This window comes from Xyrauchen texanus, chromosome 50 (genome assembly GCF_025860055.1).
Source record: "Xyrauchen texanus isolate HMW12.3.18 chromosome 50, RBS_HiC_50CHRs, whole genome shotgun sequence".
Taxonomy (NCBI): domain Eukaryota; kingdom Metazoa; phylum Chordata; class Actinopteri; order Cypriniformes; family Catostomidae; genus Xyrauchen; species Xyrauchen texanus.
Genome location: NC_068325.1, coordinates 21,832,493 through 21,853,395, shown reverse-complemented (window position 1 = coordinate 21,853,395; position 20,903 = coordinate 21,832,493). Strand labels below are relative to the sequence as shown.

Below are 20,903 nucleotides of genomic sequence, written 5' to 3'. Positions count from 1 at the left end.
TATTGTGGTGGTGTAGTGGTCTAAGCGCCATAACTGGTAATCAGAAGGTTGCTGGTTTGATCCCCGCAGCCACCAGCATTGTGTCCTTGAGTAAAACACTTAACTCCAGGTTTTTCCAGGGGGATTGTCCCTGTGATAAGGGCTCTGTAAGTCGCTTTGGATAAAAGTGTCTGCCAAATGCATAAATGTAAATGTAAAAAATTTTAAGTATTGATAATGTTTTAGTCACTGTCTGTTCATCACCAGCAGGTGTCGCTGTTCATGTACTTTTTCACTTATAATTCACGACTATGAATGAATACAAGCGTCCTGTTGACTGTATACTGAATTTGTTTCTAAAGAGTTGATATGACTTGTTTCATAAACTCTTTCTTAGAAAATAATTTGGTTATTTTGCATTAAAAAATGTAGGTTCATTTAATTTCCACAGAATACAGTCAGATCTCTTCTAATTATTCTGAAAGTCGTGTTTCATTAGTGTCAAGACTAACAGAAATAAAAGGCCCATCAGGCTGAAAAGACTCTTAATTTCATGTCAATAGTTCACTGTTTTCTAATTATTGGCGTGACGGGTTTCCCTGTAATATATGACCAATACCACAGTTATTATTACAAATGTATTTTATTTTGATAACAAACAACTATAATTTTAATTACTTTCTGCCATCGATCGATTTCTTATTTTCACATTTTAAAGAGTTCATGAGGATATACGTTACTTGTGATAGGTCGGCAAATAGTAAATGGTCGACATGTCTGGATGTTTAAATTGCGGCCCCTTTAAATATAGTTCACAAAACAAAGCATTCTGAACAAACGTTGCCGCCTATTTCAACTACGTCAGAGCGTCGAAGGCAGCGCAGCCAGAGCGAATTTTGACGCTCTCGCCGCTTCTGGAGTGAACGTACAGTTAGGCGGGAAGAGAAAGAAAAGAAAAGGAGTTTTCCCTCAAATCTCTCAGAGTGGATCATGTTTTCTCTTTTGTCAACAGGGCTCTGTTCTTCTTTCATGGATTACTGATTTATCTGGATTTCATCTTCAACATTTGACCGGATCCTGGACTGTGACGTTCTTCGTAGATCATCTGAATTTAATAACAGGTTTGTACATTTGTAATCTGTTCGTTCCCGTCGCTGCTGCAGTTAAAGGAAAAAACCCACAATTACTTTCCAAAAGAGGAAAAAGTTAGAGAGCGGTAAATTCTAACATTCAAATGAAAGATGTCAAATAGTGATATTTTTGTTCATAAACGATTCAGTATTTCTAGTTCACTGACATCTCTCCCATTTGAAGTCAATGAGCTCTAGTTTGAAGCGTGAGAATACTTTGGTGGATTTTCTTGCCTGTAAAGACTGACGATAGCACGAGCCAATAGCATTCTTGTGTGGGCTGTAAATAAGTACATCATTGGTTTGACCAAGGGATGTTAATGATGAACAAATGACCGATTATTCATCGTAAATGGATTCATCTTATTGATCGTTGATTATTAAATGAAGCCCAAATGCGTTCAGTAATCATGCCAGCATATGGAGATAAGACGGTTTATACAGTCATCCACCGCTAGAGGGCGCACTACACTTCCGCTTGCGCACTGCACGTGACGTTGTGTCCAAAACACAAAAATGTTTCCGGAACTTTCTTGCTTGTAAAGATGAAGCGGGATCAATGTAACGACAGAACGTTTCTCTATAAATGAACATTATGTTTACGGCATACAGCATGATAGTGTTTTAAAGTACAGCATGACAACAAGCAGTGTTGATCCGCCGGTTAATATCTACAATGTGAGAGCTTTAATAAACCCGAATATGCGTGTATATCTTCTAATAAGTTATTATTAACTGTAATACATTAACAGTACATTTATACTCACATACTCACATTTTAAGTGTATGATATTTAATCAGTGGGCTACATGCACATAATTTAGTGTCTGACAGGTAGGACAGTCGAACGTCAAACTTTGTATAAATAAGCTTTGATTCAAGAGAAATATGCCTCCTTGTTTTTTTTTACTTTCAATCTGTACTTCATTTACAGTTTATAATTATCTTGGTTAATGATTAATCAATTGTTATTCATTAACTTTAACGATTGTCAATTAAGGATTTTTGTATTTTTATTTGCAATCCTAATTTGACCCAATGAACAAATACATCCTTCACTGAAACAGTCAGTCGCTCATTTGATTTGAACAAACTAAATATACTGATACACACGATCACAAACTAAATGAATCAGCCATTAAACAGGAAGCTTTGCTGCAACTGCATGGATGATTTTTCTGATTGGTTATAAAGAGCATTTTATACAGTATATGTTTTATTATATAATGTACATGCGCTAAAACAATAATACACTGATAAATGCTGTGAATATTCCCATCAGTCTACAAGAAAAGATCTGCATCCAAACAAACCGAACAACTAAAATCAGTAATGATGGAGTTTGTGAAAGAGGAGAGTGAGATCATGAGTGATCCAGAAGTCTGCAGAATTAAACATGAAGATACTGAGGAACTAATAGGTTGGTGTTCATTCTTGATTCTTCATTAATAATTCTAAGATACATTAAGGTCTCATATTTGGTGGTTGTTATCTGAGCTGTCAAATAATAAATAACTACAGTCAGGTCCATAAATATTGGGACATTGACACAATTCTAATCTTTTTGGCTCTATACACCACCACAATGGATTTGAAATGAAACGAACAAGATGTGCTTTAACTGCAGACTTTCAGCTTTAATTTGAGGGTATTTACATCCAAATCAGGTGAACGGTGTAGGAATTACAACAGTTTGTATATGTGCCTCCCACTTATTAAGGGACCAAAAGTAATGGTACAGATTAACAATCATAAATCAAACTTTCACTTTTTAATACTTGGTTGCAAATCCTTTGCAGTCAATTACAGCCTGAAGTCTGGAACACATAGACATCACCAGACGCTGGGTTTTGATATTTTACTGCCATCTTCGAGAAAAAACTAGGGCTGTCGATTTAACGCGTTAATTCAGTGCGATTTAATTTTACAAAAATAACGCGTTAAAATTTTTTCAACTTTGTTTTGAAAAGGTTTTATTCAGGTTTTTTTTTAGCTATGACATGTCTCTTCATAAGGAAAATTATTTGATACATTTTCTGCTTTTGTTGGCAAAGTTTAGTATTCATAAATGTAAGTATGGTGCTTATAAACCATTAGATTTAATTCAGAGGTTCAGCAATACCTAAGAACAATTTCCAATTTGAGTAACAAGAAAACTGTAAAGTGTATTGAAATATGTAAACAATTTAATATTTTTATTTAAACTGTTTATTTATTTTCCTTTTTGTTGCTGTTTGTTTTAATATACCTCTTGGCTCTAGATGTCAAAGTTTTGTAAGCAGTAATTTAAAGAAATCATAATAAATCTCGAACTGATTGACAAATTCACTTGTGTAATGGATTGCTGTGAACTGTATGCCAATGATTGACTTATGATCAATAATATGGTAGTAAACAATACATTGTATTCTAAAGCCGCTTTTTGTATTGTCTTATCAATGATGAACTCTTCTGCTACAAGAATGTAATGAATTTTAATTATCTGAATATTTTTTATTATATATATATATATATATATATATATATATATATATATATATATATATATAATTTTAAAATATTTAAAGATAACTATGTATAATCATAATATATGTATAATCATTATATATTGAAGTATTGTTATATGAGGGGCTTTCTCAGCAAATATTTGCATATGCGATTAATCGCGATTAATTAATCCGGAGACCATGTAATAAATTCGATTAAAAATTTTAATCGATTGACAGCTCAAGAAAAAACGCGACATGACATTCGGCTACTTTGGATATTGATAGCGTAGTTGAAGTTGCATTATCACAGCAGAAGGGTTGCTATCATGTCACAATAAGTAAGCAAGAATTTTGCAATTACAGACAGTGAATCTGAGACTTTTATTTGTTCTGTTTGTGTGTCTTATATTTGAGAGGGTTGTCACTCAATGCAGAGAAATAAGTAATAAAAAAGATACCAACGCACTATAGGCTATTGAAGGACTGGCTTTGATAAGCTCGGACGTTATCGCTTCTGCTGTCGGTACTGGAGAAATTAAGAAAATACATTCTTTATTGCTATAAAGAGAAAGTTATTTTATCTCGCCAGCCATTTCTATGTATAATAATTATATGAAACCATTTGTCTGTGATGCAATTTAGCTATTCGCAGTCAGAGAGAGAGAGAGAGAGAGAGAGAGAATTGAATTTTTAAAAGCCTTTTATTCCTATAAATCACTCTTAATTAAACACTTGTTCTAAACAAATTACAAAGTTACCTTATATCAAATAAGTACCAACAGGAAATACAAACATATAAATAAAAGTAAAATTACACCAAAAAAGAAAAAAATAAGTCATCCTCAACAACAGAGCACAGCTCTATTACAACACCACTTCATTTCAAATGTTAGTAGATCCTTTGTAGACTTATAAAAACAAAAATCTATCAATACTGCGTGATCTGATTAGATTTGAAAACAGTATAACTACATCTTCACCCGACATCCTATCCACCATATTTTTCCTGCTCATGTAAATGGCCAGTTTCGCCTGCCCTAAAACAAAATTCAAGAGCTGACAAGTAAAACTTTTACTTCGAACATATTTAAAACCAAAAATAAAAATCCTCATGGAAAACAATTCGCTAAACGAAATAAACACATTTTCCAATATTGAAAATAAAGGATTCAATCTGTCACATTCCATAAGAGCATGAAAGATAGTTTCTCTTTTTGAACAGAAAGGACAATCAGCAATAACATCAGGGTTAAGAACTGAAATAAAAGCATTAACAGCAATGGCACAGTGAAGAAGCCTCCACTGTATATCCCCTGCCCTTTTAGACAATGGTGGCTTATACAGTGACCTCCACTCAGGCTTTACATTCTCTTCAACACCCAATACTCTGCGCCACTGCGTGTCAACTTTATCACTTAAAACCTTTTTATTAAAAACTTTAACAGATATTTGATAAAAAGCTTTGCCAGGTGCTGTACACAAGTCCAAACACAAAGGTCTTTCAGCATCTAAAAAAGGTCCACTACATCCATCCAATTTAGGCAACATGATAAAACCAGGAAAAGTGTCTTCTGTACTGGAGGTGTTTACTCCTCCACGACTGTCCATCAGTAAATCTTTTTCTTCCTTACTGACCAAAGATTTCCAGTTCTTTAGCATCTGTTCAACAGTCCGTAAAGACCTGACCTTTAGACAAGAGGCTACTTCTTCTGTTCTTTCAAAGTCCAGTCCAGCTACATGAATCAAATGTCCAAGTGTGAAGATCCGTGAGTCCTGCAAAAGTACTTTAAGTCCATGAAAAGAGCAACTCTCATTTGATAAATCGAAACGAGCTCCATTTAATAGCGGCTCCTCCAGAAGCCAATGACCAGAAAGTGTTGTCTCATCTCTCTGTGAGTCAAAGAGACTCCAAACCTTAAAAATATTTTGATAAAACACTGGCAGTCCATTCACGTTCACTTTACAGGGGTCCATTAAAAACAGGGATTTGTCCAACCCCAGTCCTTCAGTTCTGTGCAAAATGGTGCATGTAACAGCCCGCCACCCATTCACTGATGATTTATACAGAAAACGTTGTAAAAACTGCAAACGAAAAGCTGCTATTCTGCTTTTCAAATGTATCAGACCATGACCACCCTGCTCTTTAGGTAAATGCAACACACTCTGAGGGACCCAGTGTAATTTATCCCAAAAAAAATCCACCAAAATCCCTTGAATTTTTGCTAGAAGTAGTGCAGGAGGATCCAAACATGCTAGCCTATGCCAAAGGCAGGAAGCTACTAAATTATTCACAATTAAAGTCCTCCCTTTATATGACAACTTTGGTATTAACCATTTCCATTTGTCAAGCCTGCCTTTCACCTTATCAACAACCCCTTCCCAATTTTTCTGAACGGACATTTCATCTCCCAAATACACTCCTAAATATTTAAACCCTCCCGTTCCCCAGGTTAAATCATCAGGAAGACTTGGTCTCCCTTTCGGCCACTTTCCAATTAAACGTGCTTCACTCTTGTTCCAATTAACTTTCGCTGATGACAAAACTCTAAAATCTTCTAAAACTTTCATTAAAACCTGCACATCGTTTTGTCCGTTGATTAAAACTACCACATCATCCGCATAGGCAGACAAAGAAATGCTACTTTTACCATTAGGTAGAATCAAACCACAAATATGTTCTCTTAATTGTTGCAACAAAGGTTCTATAGCAAGTGCATATAACATCCCCGACAATGAACAGCCCTGTCTAATACCCCTATTGAACTTGAAAGGCATGCATAAGCCACCGTTTATCTTAAGTACACTCTCAACGTCACCATAGAGCACTTTCACTTTGTCAATAAAATCCTGACAGAAACCAAATGCTTCTAAAGTTCTCCACAAATAAAGGTGTTCGACCCTATCAAACGCCTTTTCTTGATCTAACGAAATAAGACCAATATTAAGATTGAACAACTTTGAGACATCAAAAATATCCCTAATGAGGGAAATATTGTCAATAATTGACCGACCAGGGACACAATAGGTCTGATCTGGATGTACCACCTGATCTATAATTTTAGATAACCTATTAGCTAAAGCCTTCGAGAGTATTTTATAGTCTGAGCAAAGGAGCGAAACAGGACGCCAGTTCTTAATTTCTAAAAGATTGCCTTTTTTGGGAAGGAGAGTGATGACCGCTCTACGGCTACTCAAAGGCAACCTACCTGAGCCCAAACTATCATTAAGCACCAGCAAAAGGTCCTCCCCTACCTCTGTCCAAAAGAATTTATAAAAATCAACAGGAAGGCCGTCAATTCCTGGCACTTTCCCAGAATTCATGCCTTGAAGGGCCTTATGCAACTCCCCAGGCTTAATGCTCCTGAGAGCTCTGCATTGGCTCCATCTGACACTTGGTTCAATCCTTTAAAAAAACACTTTCAGAATCCCATCCTGTTCCCAGCTCATTCTTATACAAATTTTCATAAAACCCGCAAGCTCTTGCTCAGTATTTCCGCATGACTAGATAAAATCACTCCTGCCTCAGAGCGCAAAGCATGTAAAAAAACGTTTTTGCCCATTTTTCTTTTCAAGGCTAAAAAAATATTTCGATGGTACATCCATCTGTTCAATACTCAAAAAATGAGAACGAACCAGAGCTCCTTGTGTTTTCACCCCCAGAAGGTCAGCTAACTGAGTTTTCTTATTTGAGATCATCTCTGTATAACTTAGATTATTTGTTGAATCAGCTAAACTCTGTAATTTAATTATTTCTGCCTCCAAGACCCTCATAGAACTATTTAACTCTTTGGTGACATTACGAGTGTACTGTTGGCACAATTGTTTTATTTGGACCTTTCCAAAATCCCACCATTGCTGTATGTCTTGAAAAGAATCTTTCGTCTTCTTAAAATCTTCCCAAAAAACTTTAAAAACATCCTTAAAATCCTTACTACACAATAAATTAGTATTGAAGTGCCAGTATGCACTATGGGGTTTAATTTTATTTAAAAAGAAAAACCCCAATACCATGTGATGATCAGAAAAACTGACCGGTGAAATGACACAACTTTTAAAAATACCCAACTGATGTTTGAAACCATAAAAACGATCTAATCTTGCAAGAGATATAACATTGTCACGAACATGAGCCCATGTATATTGTCTCTGACCATCATGAAAATGCCTCCAAATGTCACATAGATCATTCACATTTATCATCTTAGTGAGACGCTCACGTGAAGGCATATGGGGCTCAATGTGATTTCTGTCAATATTATTCGCAGTACAATTAAAATCTCCTCCTAAAAAAAAATATTCTTCTGTACTACATCTTTGTAACGTGGAACTGAGTGCATCTAAAAACACCAACCTTTCTATTGCTGACGTTGGGGCATGAACACAAACAAAAACTAAGGCATATTCTTCAAAAATAGCTCTTATTTTTAAAAGTCTTCCTTTCACAATCTCATCAACTTGATAAGAGACTGGACTAAAACTCTTAGTAAATAAAATACCCACACCACCACTAAGTGTGGTATTGTGACTGAGAACAGAAATGCCCTCCCACTCCTGCATCCAATCAGTAGCATTTTTAACATCACTGTGTTTAATAACTTCAAACAATTCAGCTCTTTTTTTGCTGTTTCTTGCACCATTCACATTCATTGATGCAATACACACTTCAATCATGCCTAAAAATAAGAATAAAATCAAACTATGATTCATAATCATAGATTTAAACTTTTTGGCTGCCATCATTTAATTGCAAAGTGAGTTTTTGCAACATTTTCTTTAAACGGTACACCTCTTTGTTTGTAAAACAGCTTTCAGTCATAAAATTCTTTGTTTTTTCTACAAACTGTGCTACATCTGGAAAATACTCACTGACTAACACCCCCTCTTATTCTTCGTAGATTTAAGGAACAGTTTAATGTCATCTACATCATAATTGCGGCTGGAAAACTCACTTTGTGACAAAGTAACACTCGAGTCAGATAACTCACTGTCACTCTCTGAATCAGCCTGATCAGCAACATCTTCAAGATCTAATTTCTTTTGTTGTCTATGAGCTTTATCGGACTTCTTCCTTTTTAATGGCACTTTAAATACTGTTTGTTCTGAAACAAAATCATTAGGCCTACCGTTACCCTCACGAACATCCCGCATAACAAAGTCTGATTCTGTTTTATCGCTTGACTCACCTCTGTCTTCCTCGTTTACAACATCTTGTTCGATTTCCTCCTCCACTGAAACCACATCATCCTTCGAAGTCCCAGCGCGTTGAGCTCCATCAGGATCACTCACCCGCGCCACCGCTGAATCCGCCTCGTCTGAGGCTTCACCGGCCTCACCAGCCGGCTGCACAGTGACGTTAGCTACACCTTCAGTGTCAGCTGAACGATTGTCATCTTCTTGTTTGCTAGGACAAGTTCGAACCAAATGGCCGACTTTACCACAGCCGAAGCATTTGATTTTGTCAGTGGTGATGAAAACCACATAATCAAAATCATCCACTCGAAAATTCAACGCCAGCACTAGATCAGCGTCATTGTTTACAATCATGTAAACTGAGCGTCTGAAAGACACAACATGTTTCAGTAAAGGAGAAACGCGGCCAATTGGAATTTTTTTAATCGAGGAGACCAATTTTCCGTAGCGAGATAAAGCTTGTGTTAAAACAACATCACTAATAAACGGCGGGACATTCGAAAGGGTGACTCTTTTGTAATGAAAGTGGCAAGACGGGGGTGAGAACACCGTCGAGAATAATTCCCCTCTGAACTACTTCATTTGCCTTTTCTATTGTATTGAAAAAAAAATAACAATAGCGCTGTTCATTCTTGAGGCAGACATTATGTTTTCATGTCCCACAATTTCCCCCACAGCCAAACAACAACTCTCCACACTCACGGTAGACGCCACTTTTACCCCGTGACGACGCGTGAGTGAACCCAACCCCTGTGCACCTGGAACCGCCATGTTCCTCACACCCCCCTACAAAACTAAATCCCCCCGAAAGTGCCTACACCTACCCCCCAAAAAGGAAAAACAAAAAAGTTTAGAAAAAAGATAGAAGAAAAGAGAAACAAACACGAGTCACCACTCACGCTCACACTCACAATCGCTCCACTCCCAACATGCACTGAGAGAGAGAGAGAGAGAGAGATCCCTCACGCGGTGCCACAGCGAGCACAACACGAGCCCTGCTTAATGAGTGACAGAACTAAACATTCAGACATAGCCTGGTTTAGATCTGTGATATTAGTCTGATTTTATTTTATATTTCGCCTTCCAAAGATTATAAAAAGAATATTTATACATAAGCCGCATTCTGTCTAGCACAACTTCCTTCCCTTCACAGCGGTGCACTGACATTTCTCCCTAAAACTCAAACTTAATGTCAGAATCAGCACGATCGGTGATTGTTGTAAAATGCAGTCTAGCTACTGTTGCTGAGTTGCGGGACGCGTTTAATAATAAAAAGAGCGCGAGAGATACCGTTCCCAAGGCGGCGCGCGCTCCGAAACACATATGGCGTTATATATGTGCCTCATTCCTGAGCGAGTAATTGTAAGTTTTGAGCACAGAGAACTATATTTTGCAAGCACATTGCATTATATTTTGAACAGAAATTAACAATCGCAAATAAAAAAATCGTTTGAGCAAAGAAAAAACGATTCCGTGCTCAATAAATGTATTTGCTATTATCCATATTAACGTGCAATAATAACCCTCTCACGCAGTTTACTCAGGTGCTCTCACAAATTTATTCTCTGCGCTCTGTCAAGTCCCTCTCTCTCTCTCTCGCTCAACCTCTTAATTCTGTGCGGCTCAACTCTTGACACACACACGCTCAACTCTTCAAACACACGCGGCTCAACTCTTGACACGCCGCTCAACTCTTCAAACACACGCTCAACTCTTGACACGCAGCTCAACTCTTGACACACGCAGCTCAACTCTTGACACACGCAGCTCAACTCTTCAAACACGCTCAACTCTTGACACACGCCGCTCAACTTGCAACAGCGTTACAAGTGTGCCACAAAATCAACCAATCGGAAAAGTAAAGGTCAATTGTGATTGGCTGTTGGTCTCCAATCACCACGCAGCACAAAGATGACGAAAAATTTATTTTATGGATAGATGTCTTCTCTAGCCACCATCAAACATGACAGAGTCAAATGGTGAAAACTGCAACAATATGCCACAACGTCAGGTGAGTTAGTAATTTCTAGTTTTATGATGTTATGGTTTTCTATGCCTTTGATGAAACCCTGCTATTATCTACGGAAGCGTATTGCATTCACTTGAGAAAAGAAAATGTACTCTGTTTTTCTGAATTAACGACTTAATTATCTCAGAATTACGAGAGAATTTTTCATGGAAAAAAAAGTTTTTGCTCTGTTTTTCTGAATTAATGAGATCCCTCAAAATCCTGCCAGGAGCTCTATTTTAGCTGGATGCGCATGAATTTATAGAGATATATTTTAAACTTGGCCTTCAATACAAAGACATTACTGTCTATGACATTTGTAAGACTGTCATGGCTGAGACACGCTTTGATCTTCCAAAGGACACTAATTACACGAGAACTACCGGAATTCTAGAACTACTAGAATGGCCATAGTGGTCATTCTGACCGTTCATACTAGACTGTACCAAAATGTCATGTCATATTTACATTCGAAACTTCTATTGAGGTTTTAGAATGAAGCTTCTAATGTCTGTCGTCATATTTTATATCGTCATCACCCTAAAAATGTATTGAATAAAATAGAATAATATGGATCAAATGGAGCTAAGCTAACGCATGAATAGTCCTACATTATCACGATCTTTTTTGTAATATATAATAGTGCTAGACTATATAAATACATAGGCCTATATATTATATATTAGCTGCTATATTATATATTAGCAGCAAGTTTTTCACCACAGTGAAAATGTTTTCGAAAGTCTAAACGCCAACAAACATGGATTGAGGCGGAATATTTCGTTAGATAAAAACATGTTGTGAATTTTGGAAATTATTACATCTATCCTTTTTCAAAACATGTTGACTTTTGGACTTTACAACGCTCTGGAGTTATTGGAAATTGGAAACAATCCTATGCAGCCACCACTGGAATCAAAATCCATGAATAAATGAATCTGTTATATTAATAATAAACACCAGGACACGAAATTTAAATTCTAATGAATGTGAAAATGTATTAGTTCATCGACAACCACAGAACTTGCTATTGTAGCTAATTACAGATACAAATTTGATTATTTATATTAAATTATTCTCTTTGTAAAATAAAAACAAATCAATACAATAGCTTATAAAAAATCACCAAAGTGTATTTCAATGCATAGTAAAAACCTTAGACATGTATGAATCACATATAGGCCTAACCCAAAATGGCCAAAGCAGTTAATAAAGAATATGAACATTCGCTAAACTGTGGGAAAACTGATTTAGAAAGCAATATTTGTTTTACAGTGAGCAAAAATATCATGCTGTAAAACTATAATGAAAATAGTATGCTGTAAAATCATTATGAACGAATTCTCCTAAAAGTGGGCTCACTTGAACAAAAAGGGGGCCCCTTTTAGGAGAATAATTTAATATAAATAATCAAATTTGTATCTGTAATTAGCTACAATAGCAAGTTCTGTGGTTGTCGATGAACTAATACATTTTCACATTCATTAGAATTAAAATTTCGTGTCCTGGTGTTTATTATTAATATAACAGATTCATTTATTCATGGATTTTGATTCCAGTGGTGGCTGCATAGGATTGTTTCCAATTTCCAATAACTCCAGAGCGTTGTAAAGTCCAACATGTTTTGAAAAAGGATAGATGTAATAATTTCCAAAATTCACAACATGTTTTTATCTAACGAAATATCCCGCCTCAATCCATGTTTGTTGGCGTTTAGACTTGTAGAGTCATTGTAGAGTACATTTTCTTTTCTCAAGTGAATGCAATACGCTTCCGTAGATAATAGCAGGGTTTCATCAAAGGCATAGAAAACCATAACATCATAAAACTAGAAATTACTAACTCACCTGACGTTGTGGCATATTGTTGCAGTTTTCACCATTTGACTCTGTCATGTTTGATGGTGGCTAGAGAAGACATCTATCCATAAAATAAATTTTTCATCATCTTTGTGCTGCGTGGTGATTGGAGACCAACAGCCAATCACAATTGACCTTTACTTTTCCGATTGGTTGATTTTGTGGCACACTTGTAACGCTGTTGCAAGTTGAGCGCGCGTGTGTGTCAAGAGTTGAGCGCGCGTGTGTGTCAAGAGTTGAGCGCGCGTGTGTGTCAAGACTTGAGCGCGCGTGTGTCAAGACTTGAGCGCGCGTGTGTGTCAAGAGTTGAGCGCGCGTGTGTGTCAAGAGTTGAGCGCGCACAGAATTAAGAGGTTGAGCGAGAGAGAGAGAGAGGGACTTGACAGAGCGCAGAGAATACATTTGTGAGAGCACCTGAGTAAACTGCGTGAGAGGGTTATTATTGCACGTTAATATGGATAATAGCAAATACATTTATTGAGCACGGAATCGTTTTTTCTTTGCTCAAGCAATTTTTTTTATTTGCGATTGTTAATTTCTGTTCAAAATATAATGCAATGTGCTTGCAAAATATAGTTCTCTGTGCTCAAAACGTACAATTACTCGCTCAGGAATGAGGCACATATATAACGCCATAAACACACCGCAACGAGACAAGCAAAGTATAGGCTATTTTGGGTTTCATGTGCGCGTCTAAACGATCAACTATACACAAAAAAAATATGTCAAAACGACCGGCTTGGAGATTCACTTAAACACAGTTTATGTCTTAAATGGACGTAGCTATGGAAATAGTTGGGAGAAAATATGCTGCATCAGGAGCCTATTAGATCTGAACTCGGTCTTAAAGGGGAAGCGTCCTAATAAACATGTGACGATTGAGTCATCACTGCGAATCAAACAACAAAAGGCAAAGAGAAAATCACTTACAGCTCTTGAATGAATAACTTCTGCATTAATAAGCATTAATCTATCTATGATAAACTATACAGTGTTATTTTACAATTGATTATTAGATTTCTTTTTAGACCACACCTGAACAGTAATGTTAGTAGACATTCCTGAAATTAAATCACTGTGCCTATATAACGTTTATCTTTGTTTAATATATATATATATATATATATTATAACAAAAAGAACCGTTAAGAATACCTTTAAAGTACCGGATCGATAAGTAGTATCGGTAAGATAGTAATACCATTAAAACTTTAACGATACCCATCCCTAGTTATGCCTGTGCTTCTCTTGGATGCTCTGAATATTGGATTACATGTCTGGATTGCCCCTTAATTAAAGCTGCATTTGGATCTCAACCTTCGTGTCTCGGAGCAGTTTGTAACACCAGCTTTGTTTATTTAATATATTTGTTATACATTATTTATACAATATGTTTTTACATTATACATTTTTGAATTTAACTGTCAAGTGTTCAGTAAATGTATTTGTTGAGAAATTTTGTCTATCTTAAGTAATTATTTGTGTTACATTTTATCTTTCAAATAAAAGGTTCAAATAAGAGGTTAAAAACAAGCACATATCAGCCAAAATAAATCGGCTGCATTAATCGGCCATCGGCCGACCCGGATTTCAAAAGATCGGCATCGGCCTGAAAAAAAACAATATCGGTCGACCTCTACTTTGGATCATGAGCAGTTCTTTTCCTTCTCCATACTCTTCTCTTCCCATCACTCTGGTACAAGTTGATCTTTGTCTCATCTGTCCATAGGATGTTGTTCCAGAACTCTGAAGGCTTTTTTAGATGTTGTTTGGCAAACTCTAATCTGGCCTTCCTGTTTTTGAGGCTCACCAATGGTTTACATCTTGTGGTGAACCCTCTGTATTCACTCTGGTGAAGTCTTCTCTTGATTGTTGACTTTGACACACATACATCTACCTCCTGGAGAGTGTTCTTGATCTGGCCAGCTGTTGTGAAGGGTGTTTCCTTCACCAGGGAAAGAATTCTTCGGTCATCCACCACTGTTTTTTTCCGTGGTCCACCGGGTTGCTGAGCTCACCGGTGCGTTCTTTCTTTTTAAGAATGTTCCAGACAGTTGATTTGGCCACACCTAATGTTTTTGCTATCTCTCTGATGGATTTGTTTTGATTTTTCAGCCTAATGATGGCTTGCTTCACTGATAGTGACAGCTCTTTGGCTCTCGTATTGAGAGTTGACCGCAACAGATTCCAAATGCAAATAGCACACTTGAAATTAACTCTGGACATTTTATCTGCTCTGTAAATGGGATGATGAGGGAATAACACACACCTGGCCATGGAGCAGCTGAGCAGCCAATTGTCCCATTACTTTTGGTCCCTTAATAAGTGGGAGGCACATATACAAACTGTTGTAATTCCTACACCGTTCACCTGATTTGGATGTAAATACCCTCAAATTAAAGCTGAAAGTCTGCAGTTAAAGCACATCTTGTTCGTTTAATTTCAAATCCATTGTGGTGGTGTATAGAGCCAAAAAGATTAGAATTGTGTTGATGTCCCAATATTTATGGACCTGACTGTAGATTTGATATTAAAATAACAGGATTAACGTTTAGCACATCAACAGTAGTATGAAAGTAGATACTTGAATCTGTTGCTTCACTTTTCTGTATGCATGATTGTCTCCATTTGAATGTAATTTTGGTGATTTCATATGTTCATTGTAGACCTGATGGAAGTGAAGGAGGAAAGTCAAGAGCTGGAAATACTTTCACAGACTGAAAACAAGTTCACACAGAAAAATACTGACAGAGCAGAAGCCAAAAAGTCATTCACCTGCAGTCAGTGTGGAAAGAGTTTTGCTGAAAAAAGAGCACTTGAAGGACATATGACAATCCACACTGGACTGAAACCTTACTCATGTGATCAGTGTGGAAAGAATTTAGCACAAAACAGAACCCTTGAATATCACATGAGAATTCATACTGGAGAGAAACCGTACACATGTGATCAGTGTGGAAAGAGTTTTGCACTAAAAGGAAACCTTACATATCACATGAGTATTCATACTGGAGAGAAGCAGCATACATGTGATCAGTGTGGAAAGAGTTTTGCACAAAAAGGAGACCTTACACGTCACATGAGAATTCATACTGGAGAGAAACCATACACATGTGATCAGTGTGGAAAGAGTTTCATAAATGCAGGACACCTCAAGGAACATATGAAAATCCACACTGGAGACAAACCGTACTCATGTGATCAATGTGGAAAGAATTTTGCACAAAACAGAAACCTTGTGTATCACATGAGAATTCATACTGGAGAGAAACCGTACACATGTTTTCAGTGTGGAAAGAGCTTTACACAAAATGTAAACCTTACACATCACTTGAGAATTCATACTGGAGAGAAACCGTACACATGTGATCAGTGTGGAAAGAGCTTTACACAAAATGGAAACCTTACACATCACTTGAGAATTCATACTGGAGAGAAACCGTACAAATGATATCAGTGTGGAAAGAGTTTTGCACGAGCGGACAGTTTGGAACAGCACCAGATCACACAGTGGTGTGAAGGATCATGTGTGTTTTAAGTGTGAAAAGACGTTTATCACAGCTGGCAGTTTGAAAGGTCACCAGAGAATCCACAATGTAGGAAAAACCTTACAAGTGTTCACACTGTGACAAGAGATTCACTCTGCCGTGTAACATGAAAATACATGAGAATATCCACACTAGAGAGAAACTGTATCACTGCCCTCCATGTGGGAAGATAAATGAGAGAAATGAAATATTCTGCAAAATCTAGTTTTACATTTTGATGTTTTTCAATGCAGTTAATTTGTGAAAATATTGCTAGTCATAAGTTGTGGGTTGAGGCAATCTGAGCGAAACATGGAGAATTATAGTGCTATGAAATTAGAGCTGTTGGCACTGAAATGGGCAGTCACAGATACGTTGCGTGACTATTTGGTAGGTCATAAGGATAATAACCCTTTGAACCATCTGAGCTGGCCAGATTTGATTTTGAAATTCATTATAGGTCAGGGCGTCAAAATGTGGGTTCAGATGCGTTGTCATGGCAGACCAAGTTAGTAGCTAAACCTGTATTTGGGGGTAGGTGCTCCTACCTCCAGAGTTTGAAGGAGGAATTCCTTCGTGTGCTACCTGACGAACATGGGCATCAGAGAGTCGAATGCACTTTTAAGCTGGTCAGGGCTAGATGTTCTTGGCCAGGAATTTTTCAAGATATTGAAACTTATTGTAGACGATGCTTGAGATGTATCGTGGCAAAAGCCCCAGTGCCTAAGCTAGAAACTGAAATGGGTAATTTGTTAGCTAGAAGTCCATTTGAAGTAGTAGCTATAGATTTGACTGTTCTAGAGCCTTCTAGTGATGGTAAGGAGAATGTTTTCATTTTTACTGGTGTGTACTCAAAATTTGTGGTTGCAGTACCTACCTGGGACCAAAAAGCATTGACGGTGACAATCTCTTGTTAGAGAGTGGATTCACAAGTATGGAGTTCCCCAACTAATTCATTCGGATCAGGAGAGATGTTTTGAGGCAGAGGTGGTTTGAAATGTATGTATGGAATTAGGCAGAGTCGAACTACCCCCTATCACCCACAGGGCAATGGCCAGTGCGAGAGGTTCAATCGAACCCTGCATAATTTTTTAAGGTATCTTTCACCATCCAAGAAAAAAAGAAGGGTAGAATATTTACCAGAAGTAGTTTTTGCTTATAATACAACTGAACATTTGAGCCCTGGCTATAGCCCATATTTTCTGTTTTTTGGGCAATTGCCGAATTTACCAGTTGACATTTTGTTTGGTGTAAGCCAGACAGTTGATGAGTGGGTGGTGGGGCATCACGAGCGATTTAAAGAGGTTTTAGATTTATCAAAAAGCAAGGGGACAGATGGAGCATGCTGCTGAAGTTAGGAAGAGACAGATTGGTGCACCTTCATTACAGAGTTTTGCACGAGCAAACAGTTTGAAACAGCATCAGATCACACAGTGGTGTGAAGGATCATGTGTGCTTTCAGTGTGAAAAGACTTTTACCACAGCTGGCAGTTTGAAAGAGCACATGACAGTCCACACTGGAGAAAAACCCTACAAGTGTTCAAACTGTGACAAGAGATTCACTCTGTCATCTCACCTGAAAAGACATGAGAAGATCCACACTAGAGAAACCGTACCACTGCCCTCCATGTGGGAAGAGTTTCGACCAATCAAGTCATCTACAGAATCATATGAAAAAGCTTCATCCACAGTTCTCAGGGTGAACACTTGTTCATCGTGTGGATTTAAATCGGGTTTTTGTTCGTGCCAGTATTTGTACTGTATGAATTGTTAAAGTGTAATTTAATGTGTTGTTTCATTTATTCCTTTAATGTGTTGTATAGAGTGTGCTGCTGATTCTACAGGAAATTATGAGAAATTAAATATTCTGAACAAATCTAGTTTTAACTTCTTCAGATGTTTTTCAATGCAGTTAATTTGCAAAATCGTTTTTTTAAATATTTCTAGCGTCCTGTTGACTGTATACTGACTATTTGTTTCTAAAGAGTTGATATGACTTGTTTCATAAACTCTTTCTTAGAAAACAATTTGGTTATTTTACATAAAAAATAAAACATTTAGGTTCATTTAATTTCCACAGAATACAGTCAGGCAGTGGCGGCTTGTCAATAGAGGGCGCTGGGGCGCCGCCCCCATCAAAATTCCAGAAATATACATGAATACAAAAATTATATAAAAATTCAATAGTTTACTCGTACGATGGGCAGGCTGGTCGTAAGAGCCTCAGTATTTAATAAAAACTGTCTTTAATCGGTTAACTATTTTCTATTTTTTTCAATATGTTTCATGCGGTTTCATGGCGAGGGACAAATGGAGTCCTTACATTTTCGGGCAGCATGTGACCTGAAGCTGGTCTCTAATTGGTTTCTTAAAGATTCTCCTCCGGGCGCAGGTCGCTGCGTCCCTGGCGATTCAGAATTGGATACATGTTATTTTATCCAATCTGATTGGTTCTCGTCACCTGTCATTGAACTTTACGCTCTTGGCCACTACTGCGAGTGCGCAGGCGACTCCGCCAAAACTTTGCTAGGCTGATCACTTTCGCAGAGATAATGGCAGCAGTTAAACCAAACTCTGTCATTGATTTACAAAAAAACCCTTTCACAAGGCGTTCGCTGAAAAAGAAAAGGAAACTCTCTCCATTCCATTGGTGAGCAAAGCAGTGGTTCTCGGCCAATAAAGAGGCGCCGTGCGCTCAGACCAGAACAGCGTGAAAAGATTGCAGCAGAGGTGAGTTTGTTATAGAAATTAGTCAAAATACCATTTTACATTATTGTTGTGCTGCAGAGATGTCCTGCCCACATATCATATTCTACAGACTCAAGAAAACATTTTTGTTTGGTATAAATCCTTACAAACATCATAATTTTAAGATTATACAACAGCATCCCAAAAATAATAAATTGGCAACATAAAAATAAATTATCAAATGAAATATGAAGCCACCAAAAACTACTCTCTTGTATGGGACAAAAACTGAAATGGCTCTATTTTTATTTTGAAAGTCATTGCAACTGTGACAACTAGTGGCCTACTCCAGGTTACTACCTTACATTTACATATACATACATATATATATATATATATAATTATCTCTATAGGTCTGTGATCCTGGGACACACTAGGGAGCGTTTCTTCTTCACAGACCACCTTGTCTGTGCCACCTTGTTGCAGGAGGACAGGTTTAATGAGTACAAGGATACCTTTCCTTAAGATGCATTGAGCAGCACCATGAAAGCATACCCGATGCTCAGTGGAAGCAAGCTGAAGACAGATCTCAGTCTCATCTACAGCAAGGAAGAATTCAAAGCCTGCCATGGTGCTGTGCTATTCCAGCTGTTTATGGAGAATAATCACGAAGAAGTCTTTTCCGAAACTGTGACTCTCCTAAAAGTTCTCATTACCGCACCCATGACCACGGCTGAAGCTGAGAGGTGCTTCTCAACCTTGAAAAGAATAAAAACTTTTCTCAGAAACACCATGACCCAGGAGAGGCTGAATGCACTGGCATTGCTCTCCATGGAAAAGAGACTTGTTACTGAGATGACTGACTTTAATCAGAGAGTCATTGAGAAATTTGCTGGCCAGAAAGAGAGCAAAAGTTATGTTCAAGTAGTCAGCATGCTTTTTGGTACTGCTTTGTATTTATTTTCACCCACAAAAAAAATAATTATCACCAGCCACCACTGCAGTCAGGTCTCTTCTAATTATTCTGAAAGTCGTGTTTCATTAGTGTCAAGACTAACAGAAATAAATGGCCCATCAGGCTGAAAAGACTCTTTATTTCATGTCAATAGTTCACTGTTTTCACCTAATTCATCATATTAATGTGTTGAGATCTCTTGTAAATTGCCACAGAAACACATTTCATTTGTGCGAATAGACTGAGATAAAATACAGCTTCACAAATTTTGATATCTAGGAGTGTCGTGGAAAGTCGCGTTGAATCTCTCTAAGTTGTAAGAAAACTCTCAGAGTCGTGAGTTCCAGATGCCAAAGTTGTAGTTTATTGAATACCAACAAACATGAGACCAGCCAGCTGTCTGTTCTGACTCTATCCTCCTAAGTTCTCAGTTATATACCTTTTGTTATCTTTTTGCCCATTATCTCTGACCAATAGATTTATTATCCTTGTCTCTTTCCTTCGCCACCAATGTTTTATCTCCCTCACTAATTGAATATTGGTGGAAAATCCCCTATCTAACTATTTTAAAAAAACATATATCATCTGCCCATCCCTTTAAAACCATACATTAACTGGTACCCCCATACACCCCGGACACATGCAGTTCGTGGTACAGAATACATCAATCTTAGAAACATCTGTGTAATACAGCCTTGTCTTCAACATGCAGCTTTCACCTTTCACCTCCATTTCTGCAGACCCTTACAATGAGGCCTTGTCTGTTCCTCTATGAAAATACAAACTAGTTAAATATTTAACGCATCAAGGCACTACATTATGCCAGGAACAAGAGATCTCCTAAGCAATACATCAAGGATAGTGTCAGACTATTGCTGAAAACATCTTATCTTAAGGAATACATCAAGGATACATGTCAGAATACTACTGGTCAACAGAAATACATGTTTTTGAAAGGATTTTAAAGGAATATAAAGGAATACATTTGTTGTTCAAAAATATCACTATAGGAGGTATAAATCTCACTGTATTGTACATACTTCTACGTATTCCCTTACAAAAAAATAAAAACTTTAATG

General features: G+C 37.3%; 2 protein-coding genes and 1 pseudogene across 4 annotated transcripts in view; all 3 read left to right on the top strand.

Moving 5' to 3' along the window:
• The window catches only part of LOC127641368 (gastrula zinc finger protein XlCGF57.1-like), an 88,101-nt gene that overhangs the window by 13,992 nt on the left and 53,206 nt on the right, over positions 1 to 20,903 (top strand). The window contains exon 1 of one of the 2 annotated variants that reach the window (XM_052124340.1): positions 1,642 to 1,787. The exons of the other annotated variant lie outside the window; for it this stretch is intronic. The gene's annotated coding sequence lies outside the window, so the exon portion shown is untranslated. Of the gene's footprint in view, positions 1 to 1,641; positions 1,788 to 20,903 lie in introns of those variants that run through there. 2 annotated transcript variants of the gene reach the window in all.
• LOC127641369 (zinc finger protein 850-like) overlaps positions 1 to 20,903 on the top strand; it is a 205,898-nt pseudogene that overhangs the window by 158,831 nt on the left and 26,164 nt on the right.
• Positions 1 to 20,903, top strand: part of LOC127641362 (gastrula zinc finger protein XlCGF57.1-like) — a 77,874-nt gene that overhangs the window by 51,622 nt on the left and 5,349 nt on the right. Inside the window, exon 1 of one of the 2 annotated variants that reach the window (XM_052124330.1) lies at positions 1,032 to 1,100. The exons of the other annotated variant lie outside the window; for it this stretch is intronic. The gene's annotated coding sequence lies outside the window, so the exon portion shown is untranslated. Of the gene's footprint in view, positions 1 to 1,031; positions 1,101 to 20,903 lie in introns of those variants that run through there. 2 annotated transcript variants of the gene reach the window in all.